We start from the raw sequence: 13,195 nt of genomic DNA, 5'->3' as shown, positions 1-13,195 counted from the left end.
TAGGTAAATTCATTGCTTATGCAGAGCCCAAGCTTATTTCAGATGTTTATGAGTACCACAGTTACTTGGTCCCTCTACTTTTCTCCATAGTTATTCAAACTAATTTTGGATTTAGGACCAATTTTAGAATCAAAAGGACCAGTACCTTAGTACAGAACATAGCACTTGCACAACAGTCCTTCTTTTACTTCATTCAATCCTATGTAACACTAATGTCACCAGAGTTCTTACAACTTCAATTTTGTGATCCCACATCAGCTCTGTTTTAATGGAAAAACTCATTCCAACTACTCAAAACCAAGGAAGTCAAATTATTACTATTTTTTGCACTATGCCATGTAAGCGCTATTTGGACTTCAAATTTTTTTTCCTAGTTTTGAAAGTTTTTGAAAGTTCTAAAAGAGATGAAGAACCAGCTCAAAAAAGTTTAAGATCTAGTGGAGAGCAGATTTCTTTAATCTTTTTTTGTCCTAGAAAGTGCCAGTCATGTCAGCTGTGGTCTGGTGAGTCTGAAAATCTCTTTCCTTACTCTAGAGTTAACCCTGTGCTTGATAAAATAAAAAATACCAGCCTATATAGCTTAAAAAACAATTTTAAAATTATAGCTTAGCCCTTTTCTGATATTTTCAAGCATTTTAATTTCCTTTAATTATTTAAATCTAAACTCAGTAGTTACTTGTGTTGTAGGCATGAGACTATGAACTGATGCATTTCTGCCTTGAGCTTGGTGGATTTGAGCTCCATAGAGCAGCCCAAGCACCACTCAGTAGGAGGATAACTTCTAATGGAGAACCAGACTTAGCCTACCTTGCTGAGCCTGACAAGAAAATCCCTGCAGATCTCCACCATCTTTCCACTCCAGGGAATATTGAAATAAGTGAGATGTTCATTTTCGTTTGGGATGAACTAGCACAAACCATTATCCTAAATTCTCTCCAGACCTTTAATCAAAACACCAGTACTGTCCATAGCAGTGCAGATGGTTCTGTTCCAGTTGCCAGTATGGCATAGAGTAGAAGAAATTATATAAAAACAAATTTACATTATGTGATTTTTAAAATGAGTTATGAAGGTAGATTGGTGAAGAAAAGTGTGATGTGGAAAAGTGATTTGTTTCTGAAGTGATTTAAAATGTTTCTCAAAAGTTGACATACTCAGAGCTAATCTGTAAGACCAAAATGTAAATATGAGGCTGCCTCGCTCACTTCTGTTTAAAGAATATTTTTCTCCTTCCTGCTGCTGAAAGAACAAAAATGAAAAATCACTCTGTAACAGATCAGCTGTCTCTGCCAATTTAAAGGCTCAGAAAATTACTATTGGAATATTTGGATGTCCTCACCCTACTAGTACCTGAAGACCTAGAACCTAGAAATGTAAAATTGTCTTTTAAGTTTATTTTTTTTTCCTCTGTAGCATTGCTCCAGGTTTTCTTTACTACTGCATGTGTGTGTATTTACCACATATCCACAAATAGTTGTAGCTTTTAGGTGTAATGATTGAGTTGCCTCGCCTTCAGGTTCACAGGGCACACAGTAGATTGTCAAGTAGCTGAGATTGTTTAGCATTTCATTATACCAAAGCTGATATATGACTATTATTTTGACATTGCTGCCTTGGAAGTCTTGAATAGCACCGTGAAAGAATACCTAATCAAATAGTCAGTGATATTTTATGCAGTAATAATTCTCTAGGGTAAAAGAAAGTCAATACAAATAATTAAAATATGAAAAGTTAAATATCCTTGCTCAAATTCTGTCAGATAAAGAGATGTATGCTAAGGTAATCCTAAGGATTTTCAGGGGCTTTTAAAAAGTTTGGTTTAGGTAATAAAACGTCAGCACTCTCTCAAATGTGTGTTTCATAGAACTTCCCCCCTTTCCCCCTTGTAAACAGAAGACGGGGGAAAGGGGAGGGAAGTGGACATTTGTAGTTCAACCCAAGTTTTCAAAGAGTAGAGAAGAACAGCCAGAAAGACAGAATTAGTTTTTATTGCCCAGGTCTGCATTTACTAGACAGGAAACAAAGTAGAGTGGTAAAGGAGTGAGTATATACCCTTGACTGCAGGCCAGGGAAAGGATAATTACGAAGTTTTGGGAAGTTGTTTTGTTTTGCTTTCCAAAGACTACAACTAAATGAGGCCTGGGGGGTTCTTCCTAAGACCAGATGAGGAAAAGGAGAGCAACCAGAGCAAGAACTGTTACCAAACAATCTCCTCCTCCCTGTATAAACTCAGTTCATTTATAAATGCAGGAGTTTGTGCTGGCCATTTGTACTGTGCAGAAATTAGTTCTTACTGTAAAACCAATCAGGTCAGTTCATATTTAATTGACAGAGAACTCACATGAAACTGTGTCCGACCTCTTTACTGAAAAGATGTGTTTGCTCTCTGTCACAGACATTCCATGTTTATGGCCCCGTTATTGCCCCCAAGTCACAGGCTGCTATTGTGCTCAAAAGTGCTTTTTTTGAAGCTGCACTTTGTGTAACAATTGGAACCTGTTTTCCTCACAGAGACCAAGAGAGAGTTATCCTTGCCTTTGCCATCTCTGAGCTGGTGCAATTCAAAGTGCCAGTTTTGAGCTTCAAAGTTTTATGGAGCTGAAGTCGCAACAATTTAAAATTATCCTCTCTTTAACAAAACGGGAGCTGAGAAATCAGTCAAAAGTACTTCAGATATCATTCCCCAAGCGCACACCTTGGGCTGGGAGCAGGAAAATTTCTCTGGAGGACACTTGAGTTTGGTATTTACTTCCGATCTCAGTTAACTTCCAGCTCCTCTTTGTTAAATATATAGCAAACAAGAGTTGAAATCTGTGAGGCCAGGTCTTGAGATAAATTAGTGAGAAGAGTGCTAGTGCCATAACGCCCTAGCAGATGGCAATGGTTATGATTATAATTATGTAGAAATATAATTCCTATTTCAGTGTTTGGGGAATTCCTAAATTGAGGGATTCATGTTTCTCTTGAAAGAAAACAGTCGAGTCCAGATAAATATTTCTATTTATTTATTTATTTATTTTTTATTATTATTATTTTTATTGAAACTTGTTTCCTCTGAGGCAATTTGTTAAGGACAGACATATGTTAATAGATGACAGGGAGAACCAAACATATTTTGCTACAATGGTTATAAGAGTGGAAGATTTTCAGCGATGTGGATGGTGGCCTAGACACCCAAGTGTGATTTCAAGTATTCTCTTTTGTATCTTTCCTATAAGTCAGCAAAATAGAATATTTTTTTTTTTTTGTGATAACATATCAAAAAGATAGTATTTCATATTATAGTGAAATTAAACAATAATTATATCAGCTTTATATACACAATAGTTCCAAGAAAAAAATTTAAAGGACAGAGAAAACACAAAATGAAATGGAATATTTAGCAAGTATCAAAATGGCTTTGTCAATATTTAAGATGTTAGAAACCTGTTAGAAGGTAAACCTATCTATATGAAGCAGACTTATGAATACACTTTCCTGGACATCATGGTTCCAACACCTTATCTGAAGTGCTAAGCACCATTACCCACTGTTGGAGAAACATGGCATATCCCTTTATTCTTTTTCTAAAATACTTACTGTCAGCATAGCATGTCCAGGAGGACATCCAAGTCATCCAAATCTAATATTTTTGTTATCTTCCAGAGATGTTCCTGTCCGACTTACAGGAGGTTATTGCAATTCTACCACTTCTCCAGGCATTAAGAATTAAAGTTTAGAAAAAAAGTTTAAGCAACCTGTGGCCCTGACCTCTCATTACTTAACTCAGTAATCAACCACAATATGGTAATGGATCTGAAATGTAGGAAATTTCATGCTCCAAAATTACGAAATATTTGCAACTATAGGGAGTACAAGTGTGGTTTACATTTGTTTCTAAACCTTAGCTATAGTGGCCTAAAGTGTTTCCCTTTTAGCCCTTTTCTGGAATGCTATTTTCAATTAAGTTTATTTTATGCAACTCACTTTGAAGCAGTTTTCACAGAAGAAAAGGTCATTTGGCCCAGTGGCACTTGGATAAGGACCCAGAATAATTCCATTTAGGGTCTTTAGAAAGGAGATGAGATGCTAAATAAATCAGTCAGCTGGGTCTATTGTGGAAACCTATAAGGACAGAGAATTTTGACATTAAACTTTCCAAAGGTTTGCTCAAAGGAACATTCCTAGACAGAAATGGCATGTATGAACTATTTGGAAATATACTTAATATTTATATACTGCAGTTTGTATCTGCTCTTCCTATCCTAGAATCCTGCAAACTCATTTGGCTGATAGATTTTAGTGGTGTATCTTATAGGAAATAATGATCCAATGTCTTCAGAAGTCAGTTTGACTTTTGGAAGGCCATGACTTTAAGGTCCTTAGGGATAAATGGTTTAGTAAAATATTTTACCTTGTGAGAATCTCAGAGTGCTTTTCAGATTTACTGTTACACTTTGTCTCTCAGGTAAATAACTTTTAAAGCATTTTCTGTAGTTTTCCCAAAATTTTATAAACACCACCATTCAGGATTTTCCAAGGCTGCTCCTTTCAGCTGACCCCTGCCACTAGGCAGTGCAATGTCTCCTGAACTTTGTCGAAGAAGAGTAATTGGTTGGGGCTGACTTTGGATGAGGGAGAACCACATTATAAATAAATCTTGCTTGCTTGTGATGTCTTATTTTGGAGAATGAGCTGCCATTCTGCATTTTTTTTTCCTTCTATGAGAAATACACCTCACTTGAAGCAAAGATAAAGAAGAAAAGGGGAAAAAAAAGGGGAAAAAAAGGGAAAAGGGAAAAAAAAGGGAAAAGGGAAAAGGGAGAAGGGAGAAGGGAGAAGGGAGAGGAGAGACTATTCTTAACGTGGCTGGGAGAGAGTGAGAAATTCCCGTATCAGCCCACTTGGAGCCTCCCGGTTAAGCTGTGCCCCGCCGGGAAGGAGCCGCCAGGGGAGCCCGCAGCGTGCGGCGGGGGCAGCGCCGTCCCGCCGAGTCGAGCGGCGTTGCGGCGGCGGAGCCAGCGGGGCCTCCAAGCGGCGGCGGCCACGGAGAGTTGCGGAGGAAGGAGGCCAGGGCGGCGGGGGCGAGCCGGGCACGGCGCCTCACCTGCGGAGGGAGGAGGGCGGCAGCAGCCCCGGTTTGCGCCGGAGACCCCGCGCGGAGCCGTGGAGGCGCGCAGAGCTCCGCGCTGCTCCCTCCCGCCGCCGCGCTCGACTGCAGCGGCGAGAGCAGAGAGGGGGAGTGGTGCTGCCGTGAGCAGGGTCCGAGGGGGACGGACAGAGTGCGAAAGAAAACGGAGGGAGAGGGAGGGAAGGAGGGAGGGAGGGAGGCGGGGGAAGGAGAGAGGGAGGGAAGGAGTCGGCGATCCGGCGCAGCGTCTCCACTCTCACTCTCTCTGCTGCTGTAACTCCTCAAGTCTGCCCGTTCTTTGCCTGGACATGTCTTAAGAAAGTTGGATCTCTCCCTCCCTCTCGCCTTTCTTCTTCTTTCTTCTTTTTCTTTTTTTTTCTTTTTTTTTTTTTTTTTAATTCTTCTTCTCCCACTCCCCGTCTTTTTTTCCCTTTCTCCCCTCGTTCAAGTTTGAAGGAGCGGATGGGTCGGAGCCGACATGCCGCGCTGTGGCGGCGGGGCCGGGCGCCGCGCTGGCTGCGCGCCGGGGCCGCGCTGAGCGAAAGGGGCACCGCGGGGTTCACGCTCTAAAAGGCGTGTGGGCACCGGAGCATTGATCGCGCTTTCTCCTGAGGACAAAAAAGAAAGCGGGGGGAGGAAGCGTGCGGAGATGAACTGAGCTGGAGCGGACTTTGTGAGAAGAGTGCCGAGTCCAGCTGGTCTGGTGAGTTCTTTGTTTAATGAGTTTATTATCAGCAGGGTGCTGAGAAGGATGATTCCCTCGAGAGTTCGAGTGCTCTAATTTGTTGCGCTACTGAAAACAGTAAGGTCTTGGATTCAACCCGCGGTTTTTAACTGTGTAGAGTGTGTACGTTTATATATATGTATATACGTGTATATATACCGCACGTCAACTCCATGCAAAGCTACGCGTACCTGGAGCTGAAGGTACCCCAAGCTTTACCGCCCCCTTCACGGGGGAGACCGAGGCTCAAGTTTTCCGATCCGAAGCCCTGCAGCCGGAGCCGGGCTGGTCGCCGCGGGGCTGCCGGCTCGGTTGCGCTCCCTTCGGAAGAGCCGGGGCTGGGAGCCGGGGCTGGGAGCAGTGCCCGTCGCCCGTGCGCTGTGGCGCGGCGCCCCCTGCCCGGCCGCCCCGGAACTGCGCCGCCGCCGCTACCGCGGGGCAGCCGGTGCCCGGCCCGGGGGCTGCGGGACCGGCCCCGGGGAGGGGGCGCGGGCGCTACGGGGCGGAGCCGCCCGGCTGCGGGCTGGTGACCCTGAGAGCCAGCGCTTCTGGCGGCGTTGGCTCCTTTTGACCTGGGCGGGTGGGGCTGTGGTTGAAGAGGGGCTCCCTCCGCCGCTGGCTGTATTTATTTATGTGGCTAATAAAAGACGTGGCGGGGCTAATGCGTGGTAAATGCGCCCCCGCTGGCGGCTCTTGCCTGCAACCCGGCTTCGTAGTGAGCCCGCTGGGACAGGATTCCCCAGGCAAACATTTAATCGTTATTATGTGTGATCACTTATTAATGAGCGGGGAATCCTTCAAGGACCATTTCGGAGTATTACTCTTTAACGGAGGGAAACAGAGTGACAGATATCACTTCAGCCTGGATCAGGCAGGGCGCTTTTCCGCTTGAGGGTACAGAGAGGTAGCCCATACCCCCTCCGCGGGCAGCAGGGTGGTCTCCGCTGCGCTTCCCCGGCTGTATACCCGGCTCCGCACTCCCTCTCGCTGCCGCTGCTTTTCCCGACGCCGGAACAGGGCGCAGTTCCTTACAGCGGTGCCGGGGAACACGGGAGACGCCAGTCGCTTTTGGCTTCTGCCGAGACCTCCCTCCTCCGCCCGGCCGTTAAGCGGCGGCTCGCCCAGCCCAGCCCAGCCCGGCCCGGCCCGGCCCGGCCGAGGTGGGAAGGCGTGAGCCCAAGAACGCCGGCGCGGTCCGGGGGCGGCAGCTCGGCCGCCTGTGGGAAGGAGAGCGGTCGCCGAGGCGCTGCGGTCGCCGCTGGGCGCTCCTGGGCGCCACCGGTGCGGGACTTGTCCCGGCCACCCGATGTTCCTCGGACGGCAGAGGACCGCGTCTTCCCGCGGGCTCTGACGGTCTTTCTTGCCATCCCCGTAAGACATCCCCGGCAGCATCTTTCCGAAGTTTCTGAGTAGCCTTTCTGGGGGAGAACTTCGCCATACGCGAAGTCGCCCGCGTTCATGGACCGGCAGCCGATTCCCTGCCGCTCCCGTCGTGCAGGAGCGGGGTGACCGCGGCGGAGGTGAGGGATCCCCCCAGTCTCAGACCACCGGGAGGAACACCTTGTGGTTGTCGCTCGCCCTTCCCCCGCTGTTCTGTTCCGCGTTTCGTCCTTCCACGGCGGGGCCGGGCAGGGGTGCGGAGCTGCCGCCGCTCCAGCCGAACGCCGCAGAAACGAGTTCCGGAGGGGCGGCCGTCCAGCGCCGCGGAGGAATCCGGCGGCGGGGGGCGCCGCGGCCGCAGGGGGCGGAGAGGCACCGGCGAGGCGCGCTGCTGGCCGGGGAAGAAAGGGGGAGCGGCGCGGCAGGCACTGTCCGGGGCTGGCCCCGGCCCGCGCCCCGCAGGCAGCGAGCCGCACTGAGGTGAGCGCCGGGACAGCCTAAAGTTGGCAGAAGTTTGGCGGTGGGGGGAGGACGGGCGGCGCGGACCCCTGGGTGAGTTGAGGCTCCGAGGCGAGGCCGGGACGGGGGCGAGGCAGCCCGGAGTCGCTGGGCGAGCGGCCGCCTCGTGCTGCGGGCCCCGGCGGGACGGGCTGCGAGCGGCGGCCGCCCCCTCCCCTGTTCCCCGCGCGTCGGGGGCCCCGTTCCCCCCGTTTCCCCCGCGGCTGGCGGCGGCCCGGCCGGCTGTAGCCGGGGCCGCGCTCCCGGACAGCCAGCAGGACTTGAGCGGGCAGGTTCCGCCTGAGTTGGGCAGGGGAAGAGAGCTGGCGGTGGTGCTTTTCCCTGAGGCAAGGTGTCTGAGTGCCTTTGATGGGCCATTGCAAACTTCATTCCCGGGTGAGCCGGCAGGGGCGGTTCGCGGCGGGTGAGAAGTACCTTAGGATGAATTTCTCCCTTTGTTCGCACTTCCACACCGCGTCCCTCGTTGCGTTCCTCGCCGGATTGCTCCGAAAGGTAAAGGGCAGCGTCCGCCAGGACCCGACGTTTGGCAGCGGCTCCCCGGAAGAGCCCGGCTGGACTCCTCAGTCGGCTTCTGCTGCCGCTTTTATTCTTCTTTAGGGCAGTGGAAGCAGAACAAAGTTATGTTTGAAAGATGCACTTTTTAATCTCGCTCGTGTGTTACCGCTGATAGTATCCCTCTGTTGTAAACTTTTTTTTCGGAAACGCATTACTAAGTTAAAGAAATGCTGCCTTCTAGCAGCAGGTTTTCTTGCGGTTTAAGTACTTGGAGACAAGTTGTTCCTAGGGAGTGGCATAGGAAATACTACCTGTATTCTTTTACCAACCTCCGCTGTCTGTGAAAGAAAAGAATGTTGTCTAATAGATGTGTATTTCCCAATTGCTTTTCTAACCGTGTGGAAATAATGCAACTTTTATTTAGCGAGTAAATATCTTACTTGCATGCTGTGAACTATTTTTCAAGTTTTTGTTTTATTCACCTTGATATCCTAAAATTTCTTTTAGAAGACTGAAAGGCGAGCTTTAGTAGTCATCCCAGAGGAAGGATAGTTTTGTGTTTGGTTTTTTTGTTTTTTTTTTTAATTAAGCATGCTAAAGAACTTTGTATGGCTACGTTAACTCTGCTATCGGTTCAAGTAAACAAGTGTAAGATGGCTTTAAACTCTCGAAGATTTCCTTTTTTCTTTTTAAGTTTAAAACTTAATTCAAACTATTCAAACTAATTCAGTAACTATTTTTGTTATCACAAATTTTAGGGTACCATGCTAAATTTCAATCAAACTCTTACTTGCACAGCTGCTGAGTTCATGTTAGATACATCAGGAGCTGCCTACAGATAAATAGTCGAAATTCTCCATGTGAATCTTAGGTCATCAAATCATTCTGGTTTCAGAATCTTTGCCTGTTGTTGGAATATAGTTGCTGCATTTTCCTTTTAACAGCTAATATCTCGAAAACATAAATCAAAATAGCTCATGGGATTAACTCATGGGGGAATACAAACATAAAATTTACTGGATTTTAGTCACAAGTTGAAACTGTTACATTAATCTCTGAGACAATGTACATTTTCTGAATAACTTACCAGCTTTTCTAAAGTAACCATAGACTCTCATCATGTGTGTTAATTTTCTGCATACCAAAACAAACACCTTCACTCTCTGAAAAGCAAAATACACTGTTAATTTGTTTGATTGGAAAGTTAAGTGCGTTGAAACAGCTAAACCTGGTATTTCTTTTTTCCCATCGGACTACATAAATAATTGCTTTTAAACAATTGAAAGGGTAGGTGTGACCACAGTTATTGCAGTTTGCAAAGTCACACGGTCTCGCCTAGACTGCTACACTAGAAATTCTGTCATGACTGTTTAGTTTCACAGTGCATTTCTGTCAGACAGCATCAGTTGGGTGTGCTGATCAAAACTGACCTTTAAGGTAAACAGTTAATGTTTTGCTTGGTGGGTAGGTTATTCTGGACTTAACTGGTAGATCTTGCATGTAGAAAAAGAATAGCAATGAGACTAAGACTATATGGCCTGATTTAGGTCCTTTTTCTACCTGTGACTTCTGTTGGTGGGGGAGTAAATATCTCAGTGTGCCCCCCACTGATATATGGTAAGCTTGGTTCAATGTATCTATGATAAGCAAGATAAACTTGGTTTGGTCTTTTTTTTTGCTTGCTTGGCATTGAAATTGTTGTTTACTAAGTTCTGTATTTTAGTCTTAAAACTTTTAAATCTCAAACTATAAACTTTGAAATCTACATACTGCTATGTTACTACATAAATTTCCTGCTAAGAGAAACAGTCTTTTGTATTACTGCTATCTTATCCAGTCATCTTAATTTATAAGTTATCAATTTGAGCTCTTCTAGCTCCAAAATTATACTTACACCTTTAATGTGAGGATAGTTCATATTTCTAAGTTGCACTAATAATTTTTTTATGTACAAATTATGTTAATGTTATGATGTGTTAATAGTTTTGATAATGTTGTAACTAAGTAGTAAAACTGTCTTACATATCCCAGTGCCAAGTTTGCTTATAAATAAAAATTATTTGAATAATAATTTCCAGATAGGAAAATAAAGTTTCTTTGAAAGTAGCTTTTCAAAATAAAAAGCACACTTCTTATGAATTTAGGTCTATGATGTTTTGGTAAGCAAATGGTTGCCTTATATATTGAACATGGATACAGAAAATCCTAAACTGGTCATATTGCAAAGATAATAAAAATTTAAGAGTTCAAAGTGTAGCCTTGGGCTAAAATATTTCTTAAATTCAGTCATTTTGGCACACTGTAATGAGCCATCTGAGTTTATATCTAACACATTATCACTTTATCTTAGTGCTTTCATACTTTCTCTTAGTAGTTAGTGGTCTTTATAACTGGGATAGCTTAATACTTTAGATATTTTCCAAGAATATACTATGTTGATTCTTGGATGATCATAATCAATGTTTTTTAGTTTTCAGTAGCTGTATAAATTATGACAAAATGGAAATAGTATCATCCAGAAAGAAATTGCTAACTTGTTTTTATCTGACATGGTTAGCTGTTCAGTTGAGAGATACTTTAACATTCTTGATTGTGACTCAGCAAGTTGTGGGGGTTACTGTTGAGGATTGGATTCTCAGTAATGGGCTGCCTGTTGCTGGTTCTGAGCACACATGAAGTTGTTACAGAAGAGCAGCAAGAAGTGCTCAAGGTATTATGGCACAGAAAAATATTTATAGTAATAGTGAAACCTACACATACAACCTACACCTTTGAATATTAATGGCAAGTTTAGATATCTTAATGCAGTTTAATGCATCACAGTGTGGTACATGTGCCATCTAATGTGCCTGAGATGTGAGAGGCAAAAGATAAGATACAAACAAATACACTGTTTTACATTATAAATCCACCGCTTCAAATAGCCTGTTGCCAAACGTAAGCATAGGCAGTGACTTAGCAGGTGCTGCAGCATCTAAAGTAAAGCTGGGTTTTGAACTTCAGAATAAATTAAAAATAATAATAAAAAATCCTAGTGTAGCTGAGGGAAAGAAGAGGGAAGCATCTGGTTCAGATCAACATAAAATTTGATCATTGAGTAACAGATCATTGGTAATAGATGGTTTCCAAAATTCCAGCAAGATGGAGGAAAAGCTGGGTTTGTTGATTGCTTTATAATGATGTTTTAAACAATCTTCTTAACATTGCCTTTTAGGCCAGTCTGGTGGCATCTTAAAATTTTCAAAATTTTGGAATTAGTGATATCAACTATTTATTGCAATGATTTAGTTGCATTTAAGAGTTTGTTTTGTTTGGTTGGTTTTGTTTTTTTTTTTTTGGTTTTAAGCGAATATTTGTTAACTTGGCAATATGCTGGGACATAAAGCCCTGGTGACCCAAATGTTTCTGTATTCCCAGGACATATCATAGCCTGGGAAAGAAAGCAGATAGGGAGGAATAATATTGTTAAGCCATTGAAATGGTGACTGTTCCAACCTCACTCATTTGCTGTCCCAACCTTTTCTTCATTCAGTGTTAAGACCTTGTAAATATTGGTTCCAGCTAGTTACTTACTTCAAGGAGCTTTAATGCTTTTCATTATTTGCTTACTCACTTTTTGTTTGCTATATTTATGGTTTTAATTGTGCAACTTAAATGCTAGATTTGAAAGAAATACACGTTGTTTTTTTTCTCTTTCCAAAAGGATATTCCTTTTCATTACTTCTCTGCAATACTTCCTATAGCTTGTGTGAATCTGAGTCTTAAATTCCTGTCAAAATCATTTACTTAGTAATATCTGTGACTGAATTCCTTCTAAGGTTTTTAAGTGAACTGTTGACACAAGTAAATTAATTTGCTCTGGTGTTTGCTAGTGGGCAGAGTAAGTCCATGGAATGTCAGCCAGTGTGGTCTTTCACATATCTACCTGAGGAGGTAGGAAGTAGGGGAGTGAGAAATTACTGTAAGAGAAAATGCCAGTGGAGGAAGGAGACATGTGATATTATTTTAGCAGTGGTGAGCAGAACTAGCATGAAGATAGGCACTTGGGAGAGATTGACAGCCAAAGAATAGGATAAGGGCAAACTAGAGCTAAAGTGTGGGGAGAAAAAGGTCAGGAACAATAAAAGAACGACACAGTGAGTAATTAGTTTGGTTTGTGTAGCAGATTGGCCAGGGAAAAAAACCCAGGGAAAGGAGAAAGAAATAAATGTATACTACTTAATCAAAGTAATCAAGACAATGTCAGATTGCTTTCTACTTGCTGGAAAGAAATTATGTCCCCAAGATCTTGAAAGCTTGGGCTTGTTTAGGGAGCCTTCTGAAGCTTTGATTTGTTATACTGTGAGACTTGAAGGAGTAAAGACGGTTGCTGTAAACCCCCATGAAGAAGGGGGTCCCAGACGTTGTGTTCCTGAGGTTTCTGCCTTTCTTCCTATTGCAGTCTTGCCTAGATTTATATAGCAGAAATGTTATACTGGCTTCAAAAGGCAAATCCAGTGAATGTGTGCCTCTATGACTGTCTTGCTGTTCCAGGCTCTTTCTCTGTCATTTCTGGAGTGCTTTGGAGAAACCTGACTGAAATGTTCCACCAGTAATTTTGATAGATTCTTGTTCCCATAGCTCTTGATACTAATTTGTTTCAGATCTCTTCTGAGAGGGGAATAAATGAATATGTCTTATTCTTTATGGGCTTTACGCCTTAGTGGTGCTTGATTTTATTGTATTTTTTTTATGGTAAGAACTACTCTTACAAGGATAGTCAGAGCTGGAGGGAATACAGTACAGTACTATTCTCTGATTATAATGTTTATAATTCTTGGAACAGGTGTACATAGGATACTATAAGAACTGATGGTAATATCAAGCCAGCCCTTGCAGTTTACTTCCACATAGCTGGACATCAACCATTTTACAATCTAAATTAAATGAGGGAGGAGAATTTTCTACTAGACATCATTGTCATGCGT

At 43.8% G+C, this 13,195-nt stretch overlaps 1 protein-coding gene across 9 annotated transcripts in view; it reads left to right on the top strand.

Moving 5' to 3' along the window:
* Nucleotides 1-5,348: 5,348 nt before the first annotated feature.
* FAT1 (FAT atypical cadherin 1) overlaps nucleotides 5,349-13,195 on the top strand; it is a 105,321-nt gene continuing 97,474 nt past the window's right edge. For 3 of the 9 annotated variants that reach the window (XM_015624988.3, XM_033513413.1, XM_033513411.1), the window contains exon 1: nucleotides 5,353-5,813. The gene's annotated coding sequence lies outside the window, so the exon portion shown is untranslated. Of the gene's footprint in view, nucleotides 5,814-7,606; nucleotides 7,695-13,195 lie in introns of those variants that run through there. The other 6 variants (XR_004496856.1, XM_033513415.1, XM_015624990.3 and 3 more) reach the window with 4 other exon arrangements.

The sequence above is a fragment of the Parus major genome, chromosome 4, assembly GCF_001522545.3.
Source record: "Parus major isolate Abel chromosome 4, Parus_major1.1, whole genome shotgun sequence".
NCBI lineage: Eukaryota > Metazoa > Chordata > Aves > Passeriformes > Paridae > Parus > Parus major.
Note: the sequence above shows the minus strand (reverse complement) of the source record. Positions and strands in the feature narration are given on the sequence as shown.